The 7,623-nt window shown below is 43.1% G+C and overlaps 1 long non-coding RNA gene across 1 annotated transcript in view; it reads left to right on the top strand.

The window, feature by feature from the left end:
- Positions 1 to 195: 195 nt before the first annotated feature.
- The window catches only part of LOC142863464 (uncharacterized), a 28,242-nt gene continuing 20,814 nt past the window's right edge, over positions 196 to 7,623 (top strand). Inside the window, exon 1 of the long non-coding RNA XR_012914244.1 lies at positions 196 to 404. This is a non-coding gene — a long non-coding RNA (uncharacterized LOC142863464). The remainder of the gene's footprint in view (positions 405 to 7,623) is intronic.

The raw sequence follows: 7,623 nt of genomic DNA, 5'->3' as shown, positions 1-7,623 counted from the left end.
CCGAAGCTGCGGACCTGACTTGCAGGCGCCCGCCTGGGCCTCCCCAAGGCGCGCTGCGCACAGGACAGGCCCCCGGGGCCTTCTGCTACCCCGGCGCTGCACTAATGACGCAATGGGGTCGGGCTCGACGGGGCAGGGCCATTGGCGGTCGCCAGTGGACACGTGAGGCTGCGCGTGCGTGGGAGCCTCATGCTTTACCTATGCCCTGCAGTGAGTACTTGTGGTGACCGACCCTGGGTAGAGAAGAGGGAACTGTGGCACCGAGCGGTTCCTGCCATAAGGAAACAGAATTGTGTGTAATATATAATATCGATAACAACTCTATGGAGTGTAAACCTTACACGAAGCTCTTTTCCTCCATTACCTCCTTTCATCTTTAGAAGGTAGGGATTTAACGTTCTAAGGTAAGTATGTACTTATTCCCTATATACAGATCAGGTAACTGAGGCTCAAGAATGCTGAACTCGCTTGCGCACAGCTAAGTAGTAGTAAAGCTAAAATTGGAAGCCAGGTTTGGGCTTCTTACACTACGCCAATTACATATCAAAGGACCTTACAGGAGCTTTTGGTTAATCACCTTTTGATGGTTCTTCTTTCACTTATTTACTGCACACTACCATGTGTCAGACCTACTAGATGCTGGGAAAACAGTAGGAACAAGACGCGGTACCTGCTCATGGATCTTTCAGGAAAATGAAGCTGATAATAAGCAGGAAAAAATGCAGTGTATGATGCTAAGAAGAAAATAAACAGGATGCTGAGGTGAGAAAATAACTGGATTTGAGGACTGCTTCGTACCAGATGTCAGAGGAGGTATCTCAGGAAATAACATTTAAGCTGAGATCCCTGAGGAATTTGAGAAGGAGCTGGCTATTGGAAATCCAAGGAAGAGATTTATGGGCAGATGGAACAGCAAGTGCAAAAGTTTCAAGGTGAAAATAAGCTAAGTGTGTTGAAGAATCAGCAAGAAGATCATCGTAGCTGTAGTAGAGTGAGTAGGAGAGTGATAAAGGATGAGGTAGGAGAGGTGGACAGGGGTGCATTATATATATGGATGTTGGGGGTCATAGTAAGTGCTTTGGATTTTTTCTAAGCTATTGAAAAGTTTTAAACTAAAGAGCAATGTGATCACAATTATGTTTTAGAAGATCACTCTGCCATATAGAGAATGGAATGTAGGCAAGCAAGATTGGAAACAGAGCTATTAGGAGGCTATTGGAATAATCCAGGTAAGAGATTATTGTGATGTTTGAACTAAGGAGCTGGCAGCAAAGATGGAAAGAGAAGATGGTTTGAGCACATGTTTTGGAAGTAGCATTGACAGAACTTCCCGAAGGATTAGATGTGGAATGTGAGAATAAGAAATGGATCAAAGATATCTTTGATGTGTTTGCTTAAGCAGTTGGATGGATGATGATGCCATTCAGTGAATGAAAGACTTGATTGGGGTGAGGGTGGGAGATCCAGAGTTCTTTTCTCTCTAGATTAATTTGAGACACACCAGAGGATAAGTCAAGTAAGTAATTGAATATTGTGGTGAAGAGTTAGTTGTCCACCAAAATTATTATTCTCTCTTGGCCTTACACCTATACTACATTCCTCAGCTACCTTAAAGTATATGTGGCCATGTGTCTATGCTCTCCCCAATGAAAAAGCAGAAAAGCTGTACACAGTTTCCAGGCCTGGCCCATAAAAACCTCTAACAGGTGCTCTTCTATGCCTTACTGTATTGATAATTAATTTTATCAATCGCTGTGCACAGACTTTTGCAATTCAAGCTCGATCCACAGGACCCACCACCACAAGCCACACCAGTTTTAGTTATATTTATATTTATTAAGGGTGAAGAGAAAAAGGGAAAATAAAGGAAACTTATTTACATAGCACAGCAGGAGAAGAACATAAAGGAGTAATCATACCACTAGGATCCTATTATCAGCACCGGAATTAACCATCACGGGGAAGTCACAGCACCAGCACCGGAGTTAGCCATCACGGGCAAGTCTCAGGCAGTGGCGAAGGCAACAACACACTGGGATATCAAGCAGGCAGGCAGCTGCACGTCGAGATGTTAAATAGAAGAATGGTGGCAGCAGAGAAGCAGCTCAGAGACTTTCTTTTACTGTTTATATAGTGGTCTAAACAAAGAAGGCTCAGTGCCAAAAAGGTGTATGCTCTGGTCACATACGGTCCCAGATCTGGCCAGGAACCAGGGCCTGCAGGTGACTGTTTTCTCATAACAACCCTGGGCATGAGTCTTGGATGAGCACTCCCAGGCAGCGTAGGATAAACATTCCCAGGCAGTCTAGGATAAACATTCCCATGCATATAGCTCAGAGCTATCAATTCCCATTCCCTCAAGAAGTGGCCGGCTTCTCTAGGGAATGGGTGCATACCTTGAACCTCATGAATTTATATGACCCCAAGCAGGCCTTAATATTCTGTACCTCAGTACACTTATCTGTCAGCTGGAAGTAGGTGATGACCAGAATCTGTTGAAGGCACAGCCTGAAGATGGAAGATCTCAGGGTGGAGGAGAACTGTGTCCCATCTACCTAAATATCTACTCCGGACTGTTAAATAAGCAAAAATAAATAAACTTCTCTTGTATTGAGCTTTTACTTTATTTGAGCCTTTTTGTTTGCCTACGCTACCTAATAGGAATAAGAACAGTGATCCAGCAGTGAACTTTGGGAGAAAATTTCTAAATGACATTATCCATAACAGTTAGGAAATAGAAGGCACCTTGAATTCACTAATTCATTCAGTAAGAATTTATCAAGTTCCTATCTATGCCAGCCATTGTGCTACATATTACAGAGGAGGAAAAGACAAGGTCTCTGCTCTCAGGCAGCTCTGAGTCTAACTGCTCAACTTATTAATATATTTTTACATGCTTTCCCTCTACCTAGAAACTTACTCTCCCCTCCCAACACACACACACAGCCTAATTTCTATTCATCTTCAACCTCGTCCTTAATACTGTGTTTTCAGGCCAGGTATGGTGGCTCACACTAGTAATCCTAGCACTTTGGGAGGCCGAAACAAGAGGATTGCTTGAGCCCAAGAGTTCGAGACCAGCCTGAGCAACAAGTGAGACACCGGCTCTACAAAAAATACAAAAAATTAGCTGGGTGCAGTAGCATATGCTTGTAGATCCAGCTGCTTGGGAGGCTGAGGCAGGAGAATTGCTTGAGATCAGGGGTTTGAGGTTACAGTGAGCTATAATCATGCCACTGCACTCTAGCCCAGGCAACAAAACAATATACTGTCTCGCCACCCCTCCAAAAAATGCTGTGTTTTCAGAAAGACATGCCTAACCCTTGCACTTCTTTCCCAATCTAAAGATGTTTTTATAATCTCATAATTTCCTTGTACTTACCACAATTTTTATGTGTTCATTTGTTTTTTATTATTTAATGTCCTCCCCCACTAGACTAAATAATCTCAACAAGGGAAAGAATCTTATCTGTCTTATTGGTCATATCTCCAACACTCAGCTCATTATAGGTACTTAATAAATATTTGTTCAAGGAATCAATAAATGGAGAAGGTAGAGCTCTGAGGAAGGAGAGATTTCTTCTAGTGAAGTTCCTACAGTTTTTGCTGGTAAGGCGGCCATAGTGGGCAGCCTCTAAGGTAGCCTTCAACAATGCTCACCTCCTGGTATTTGTGATCTTGTGTTATCCCCTCCCCCTGCCTGTGGGCTGGATCTAGTGGCTTGCTTCTGATGATAGGATGTCATGTTCAAGATTAGATTACAGACCTGGAGCAGTGGTTTACACTTGTAATCTTAGCATTTTGCAAGGCCAGAAGAGCAGGTGGATTGCTTGAGGCCGGGAGTTTGAGGTTGCAGTGAGCCATGATGATGCCACTGTACTATGGCCTGGGTGACAGAGTGAGACCCTGTCTCAAAAAAAAAAAAAAAAAAAAGATTAGGTTACAGAAAGACTTGCTTCCATCTTGGGTGCCCTCTCTCACTTTTTTACTCATTTGCTCTGAGGAAAACCCGTTGACTTATGAGCTGCTTTATTAGTTTCCTAGGGCTGTTGTAACAAATTGTCACAAACTGAGTGGCTTAAAACAGCAGAAATTTATTTTCTCTCACTTCCATAGGCTAGAAGTCTGAAATCAAGGTGTCAGCAGAGCCATGCTCCCTCTGAAGGCTACAGGGAGGACTCCCTCTTGTGGCTCTAGGCAATCCTTGGCATTCTTTGGCTTGTAGCTACATCATTCCAGTCTCTACCTGTCTTCACATGGCCTTCTCTATGTCTCTTTGTGTCCTCTTCTAAGGACACCAGTCATTGGATTTAGGACCCACCATAATCTAATATGATCTCATCTTAATTATACCTGCAAAGATCCTATTTCCAACTAAGGTCACATTCTGAGCTTCTATGTGAACACAAATTTTGGGGTGATATATTAATACTATTCAATCTGCTACAGTTCCCCTGTAAAGGGGCTCATGTACCAAGGAACTAATGTCTTTCACCAACTACCAGTGAGAACCTGAGGACTGCCAACAGCCACATAAAGGAGCTTAGAAGGGAGCCTCTCCCAGTTGAGCCTTTAGGTGACTGCAGCCTTGTGAGAGATCCTGTGCCAGAGGCAGCCATCTAAGCCATGCTCAAATTCGTGACCCACAGAATCTGAGATTAAAATAAATGTTGTTTTAAAGCACTAAATTTTGGGATACTTTGTCTTGCACCATAGATAACAAATACAGATTTTGATACCTGGAATTGAGGTGCTATCATAACTACCTAAAATATAGGAGTGGTTTTGGAACCAGGCAATGGACAGAGAATAGGAAGAATTTGAAGACTGTTAGAGCCTAAATTATCTTGAACAAACTTAGTAGAAATCTGGACTTTGAGGACGCTGCCAGTAAGGGCTCCAAAGGAGAACATGTTATTGGAAACTGGAGGTAAGGGGTCCTTGCTGTGAAGTGGCAGAAAGTTTAGCAACACTGTCATCTATAGTTATGGGGAAAGTAGAAAATATTCATAATGACCTGGATGATCTAGGTAAGAAAAATTTTCAGCAAATTCTTAAGCTGCCTTGTTTCTTGCTGCTTATAGTAAAAGTGAGAAAACAATGTGAGGATTATTAAATGATATTGAACCAGCATTTGATGGTTTGCAGTTTTAAGTGGCAATCAATGCTAAAATTAAAAGCAATGGCTTTCAAGCAAAGATCAAAATCGGCATGGCTAATAAAATGGAGTCTGTGGTAGCTCTGGCTGCTATAACAAAATACCATAGACTGGGTGGCTTAAACAACTGACATTTAAGGCCGGGTGCGGTGGCTCACGCCTGTAATCCTAGCATTCTGGGAGGCCGAGGTGGGCGGATTGCTCGAGGTCAGGCATTCGAAACCAGCCTGAACAAAAGTGAGACCCCCGTCTCTACTATAAATAAAAAAAGAAATTAATTGGCCAACTAATATATATAGAAAAAATTAGCCAGGCATGGTGGCGCATGTCTGTAGTCCCAGCTACTCGGGAGGCTAAGGCGGGATTATTGCTTGAGCCCAGGAGTTTGAGGTTACTGTGAGCTAGGCTAACGCCATGGCACTCACTGTAGCCTGGGCAACAAAGTGAGACTCTTGTCTCAAAAAAAAAAAAACTGACATTTACCTCATGGTTCTGAAGGCTGAGAAGCCCAGGATCAAGGACCCAGCAGTTCTGGTTCCTGGTGAGGGCCTGTTTCCTGGCTCACAGATGGCTACCTGTGTTTTCACATGGGAAAGAGATAGCATGCTCTGGTCTTCTCTTTTTATGAGGACACTAATCCCATCATGGGGCCTCACCCTCATGATTTCATCTAAACCTAATTGTTTCCTAAAGGCCTCAATCCTCACATTGAGAATGAGAGCTTCAACATAGAAATTTTGGGGAACCACATTCAATCCATAATATGGTCTAAAGCTAAAGTAGAACGCATCACTGTATAACATTTGTTAAGACCTCAGAAAGATCAAAAATGGTGCCTTAGAAAACTATTTTGTCACAGAAAACATTTTTGAAGAGATTCAGGATAAACCTCTCTGGTCTTCTCAATCAAACAGTAAGGCTTCTAGGAAGTTTAAGCTCATTGTTCCTCATCCTTCTCAGCAGAAGCCCAAGTAGAGTAGAATTTATTTCAGAGAGATTTATGGATGTTGCTTTTGTCTAATGGAGTGCCCAAGACGATTCCTAGGAAACTACAGAGTTCTTGAAAGTTGTGTTTGGACTCTTCGACTGAGGGAGAAAGAGGCAATACAGAACGAAGAGAGAAATTCAGACCTCCAGAATTCTTGCAGGAGCAGACTGAGAAAGCTTCTCATCTGTAAATATGCTATTTTTTATGAAAAAGGAGGACTCACAGAGTAGAGCCAAGAACCATGAATAATTATTCTCAGGTCCTGAGAACTAATCATGGAACTTCCGTCATTTGCCCAGCTGAACTTCAGAATTGTTAAGGATCAGTGATACCTTTGTGCCTCCCACTTTGCTCCTTTTTGAACGGGAGTTACCTGTGTTAGGTCCCCCAGAGAAACAGAACCAATAGGATATAGAGATATATAAGAGAGGATTTCTTTTGAGAATCAGCTCATGTGATTATGGAGGCTAAGAAATACCATGATATGCCATCTGTAAGCTGGCAAACCAGGAAAGCTGCTAGTGTAGGTACCTCAGTCTGAAGGCCCAAGAACCAGTAGTGCTGATGTCCAGGGGCAGGAGAAGATGACTGTCCTAGCTCAAGAAGAGGGAGCAGACCAGGCACAGTGGTCATGCCTATAATCCCAGCACTTTGGAAGGCTGAGGCAGGAGGATTGCCTGAAGCCAGGAATTCGAGACCAGGCTGGGCAACATAGCAAGACCAAAAAATAAAAATTAGCTATGCATGGTGGCATGCACCTGTAGGTCCAGCTACTTGAGAGGCTGAGGCAGAAGGATCACTCAAGCCCAGGACTTTGAGGCTGCATTGAGCTGTGATTGCCACATTCCAGCCTGGGTGAGAGAGCCAGACACTGTATCTTTAAATAAATAAATAAATAGGGCAGAATCATCAAGCTTTATAAAGGAATTGCTAGACTAGACCTTCAGATAGATCAAGACTTTGTGAAGATGAAGGATTGGCTCTGCCATTTTGACTGAAGTAACCAGTCCAGTGATTGATTTCTAAATCAACACCCAGAAGAAAATAATCCTGCTCTCAGTCACCTGTTCCCCACATGCCTCATCAACCCCGAGGTATTATTCTTGTTTTTCAAGTGTTTTCTGTAGCATTATGGGGACAGAAGGGCTATATGAACAGACTTCACATTCTTGAAAGTTCAAGACCAGCCTGGGCAACATAGTGAGACCCCATATCTACAAAAAAAAATTTAAATTAGCTGGAAGGAGCACTTGACCTCAGGAGTTTAAGATGACAGTGAGCTATGATCATAGGTTACAGTGAGCTGTGATCACACCACTGCACTCCAGCCTGGGTGACAGAGCAAGACCCTGTCTTAAAAAAAAAAGAGGGAGCAAATTTGCCTTTCCTCTGCCTCTTTGGTCTGTTTGGGCCTTCAATGGATTGGATGATGCCCACTCAGTGAGTGTGATCTTCGTTACTCAGTCTGCTGATTCAA

This window comes from Microcebus murinus, chromosome 22, assembly GCF_040939455.1.
Source record: "Microcebus murinus isolate Inina chromosome 22, M.murinus_Inina_mat1.0, whole genome shotgun sequence".
Lineage (NCBI taxonomy): Eukaryota > Metazoa > Chordata > Mammalia > Primates > Cheirogaleidae > Microcebus > Microcebus murinus.
This window is presented reverse-complemented; position numbering and strand designations above follow the sequence as displayed.